Source organism: Ipomoea triloba, chromosome 16 (assembly GCF_003576645.1).
Source record: "Ipomoea triloba cultivar NCNSP0323 chromosome 16, ASM357664v1".
Lineage (NCBI taxonomy): Eukaryota > Viridiplantae > Streptophyta > Magnoliopsida > Solanales > Convolvulaceae > Ipomoea > Ipomoea triloba.
The window spans coordinates 2,451,017-2,454,087 of NC_044931.1; the positions used below are offsets into that span (position 1 = coordinate 2,451,017).

The 3,071-nt window shown below is 30.3% G+C and overlaps 5 non-coding genes across 5 annotated transcripts; all 5 read left to right on the forward strand.

Annotated features, from left to right (window-relative positions):
* Nucleotides 1-177: 177 nt before the first annotated feature.
* TRNAV-UAC lies at nucleotides 178-250 on the forward strand. Its single transcript has one exon. It is a non-coding gene; the product is annotated as a tRNA-Val (tRNA).
* Nucleotides 251-702: 452 nt separating this feature from the next.
* TRNAV-UAC lies at nucleotides 703-775 on the forward strand. The gene has a single exon. It is a non-coding gene; the product is annotated as a tRNA-Val (tRNA).
* A 452-nt stretch (nucleotides 776-1,227) lies between these two features.
* On the forward strand, nucleotides 1,228-1,300 carry TRNAV-UAC. Its single transcript has one exon. It is a non-coding gene; the product is annotated as a tRNA-Val (tRNA).
* Nucleotides 1,301-1,753: 453 nt separating this feature from the next.
* TRNAV-UAC lies at nucleotides 1,754-1,826 on the forward strand. The gene has a single exon. It is a non-coding gene; the product is annotated as a tRNA-Val (tRNA).
* Nucleotides 1,827-2,277: 451 nt separating this feature from the next.
* Nucleotides 2,278-2,349, forward strand: TRNAV-UAC. The gene has a single exon. It is a non-coding gene; the product is annotated as a tRNA-Val (tRNA).
* The last annotated feature ends 722 nt before the right edge of the window (nucleotides 2,350-3,071 follow it).

Sequence of the window (3,071 nt, forward strand, 5' to 3'; positions counted from 1 at the left end):
TTCCACATGGATCAAATATCAATGCGTGAATAGATCTAGGTTATGCCTCTCTGTAGTTGACTTCACGATTATTGAAATACACTCGCCTATTTCAATGGATAACCTCTACAACTTCATTTTCTGACTTGGTGTTGAAAATGAAATATTAAAGATTCCAAGGGTTGGTTGATTTAATAAGTTGATGTGGTGTAGTGGTTATCACGTTAGTTTTACACACTAAAGGTCCCCAGTTCAATCCTGGGCATCAACATATATCTCGTAGATAAGATTAAATGTCATCATCTAATCACTACAGAACTTAATAATGATGATGAATTTTTGGCAAATTATTGACTATTTATAACATATATTCACACATTATATAAATTGGTTTCACATTATATTAAATTTCACATACACACATTAAATTATATAACATATGTAATATACACAACACGTTATTATTTATGTGTCATGCAAAATCCTCATGAAAATATGCATAATCTAAGATATAATTGTTAAATAAATGCTCGCTTATTTCTTCGGTTCCACATGGATCAAATATCAATGCGTGAATAGATCTAGGTTATGCCTCTCTGTAGTTGACTTCACGATTATTGAAATACACTCGCCTATTTCAATGGATAACCTCTACAACTTCATTTTCTGACTTGGTGTTGAAAATGAAATATTAAAGATTCCAAGGGTTGGTTGATTTAATAAGTTGATGTGGTGTAGTGGTTATCACGTTAGTTTTACACACTAAAGGTCCCCAGTTCAATCCTGGGCATCAACATATATCTCGTAGATAAGATTAAATGTCATCATCTAATCACTACAGAACTTAATAATGATGATGAATTTTTGGCAAATTATTGACTATTTATAACATATATTCACACATTATATAAATTGGTTTCACATTATATTAAATTTCACATACACACATTAAATTATATAACATATGTAATATACACAACACGTTATTATTTATGTGTCATGCAAAATCCTCATGAAAATATGCATAATCTAAGATATAATTGTTAAATAAATGCTCGCTTATTTCTTCAGTTCCACATGGATCAAATATCAATGCGTGAATAGATCTAGGTTATGCCTCTCTGTAGTTGACTTCACGATTATTGAAATGCACTCGCCTATTTCCATGGATAACCTCTATAACTTCATTTTCTGACATGGTGTTGAAAATTAAATATTAAAAATTCCAAGGGTTGGTTGATTTAATAAGTTGATGTGGTGTAGTGGTTATCACGTTCGTCTTACACACTAAAGGTCCCCAGTTCAATCCTGGGCATCAACATATATCTTGTAGATAGATTAAATGTCATCATCTAATCATACTACAGAACTTCATAATGATGATGAATTTTTGGCAAATTATTGACTGTTTATAACATATATACACACATTATATAAATTGGTTTCACATTATATTAAATTTCACATACACACATTAAATTATATAACATATGTAATATACACAACACGTTATTATTTATGTGTCATGCAAAATCCTCATGAAAATATGCATAATATAAGATATAATTGTTAAATAAATGCTCGCTTATTTCTTCGGTTCCACATGGATCAAATATCAATGCGTGAATAGATCTAGGTTATGCCTCTCTGTAGTTGACTTCACGATTATTGAAATACACTCGCCTATTTCAATGGATAACCTCTACAACTTCATTTTCTGACTTGGTGTTGAAAATGAAATATTAAAGATTCCAAGGGTTGGTTGATTTAATAAGTTGATGTGGTGTAGTGGTTATCACGTTAGTCTTACACACTAAAGGTCCCCAGTTCAATCCTGGGCATCAACATATATCTCGTAGATAGATTAAATGTCATCATCTAATCACTACAGAACTTAATAATGATGATGAATTTTTGGCAAATTATTGACTGTTTATAACATATATACACACATTATATAAATTGGTTTCACATTATATTAAATTTCACATACACACATTAATTTATATAACATATGTAATATACACAACACGTTATTATTTATGTGTCATGCAAAATCCTCATGAAAATATGCATAATCTAAGATATAATTGTTAAATAAATGCTCGCTTATTTCTTCGGTTCCACATGGATCAAATATCAATGCGTGAATAGATCTAGGTTATGCCTCTCTGTAGTTGACTTCACGATTATTGAAATACACTCGCCTATTTCAATGGATAACCTCTACAACTTCATTTTCTGACTTGGTGTTGAAAATGAAATATTAAAGATTCCAAGGGTTGGTTGATTTAATATGTTGATGTGGTGTAGTTGTTATCACGTTAGTCTTACACACTAAAGGTCCCAGTTCAATCCTGGGCATCAACATATATCTTGTAGATTAAATGTCACCATTAAATGTCACCATCTAATCACTTCAGAACTTATTAATGATGATGAATTTTCGCAAATAATTGACTGTTTATAACTTATATACACACATTATATAAATTGGTTTCACATTATATTAAATTTCACATACACACATTAATTTATATAACATATGTAATATACACAACACGTTATTATTTATGTGTCGTGCAAAATCCTCATGAAAATATGCATAATCTAAGATATAATTGTTAAATAAATGCTCGCTTATTTCTTCGGTTCCACATGGATCAAATATCACTGCGTCGCTTATTTCTTCGGTTCCACATGGATCAAATATCACTGCGTGAATAGATCTAGGTTATGCCTCTCTGTAGTTAACTTCACGATTATTGAAATACACTCGCCTATTTCAATGGATAACCTCAACAACTTCATTTTCTGACTTGGTGTTGAAAATGAAATATTAAAGATTCCAAGGGTTGGTTGACATAATAAGTTGATGTGGTGTAGTGGTTATTATGTTAGTCTTACACACTAAAGGTCCCTAGTTCAATCTTGGGCATCAACATATATCTCGTAGATAGATTACTGTCATCATCTAATCACTACAGAACTTATTATTATGATAATTATTGAGTGTTTATAACATATATACACACATTATATAAATTGGTTTCACATTATATTAAATTTCACATACACACATTAAATTATAT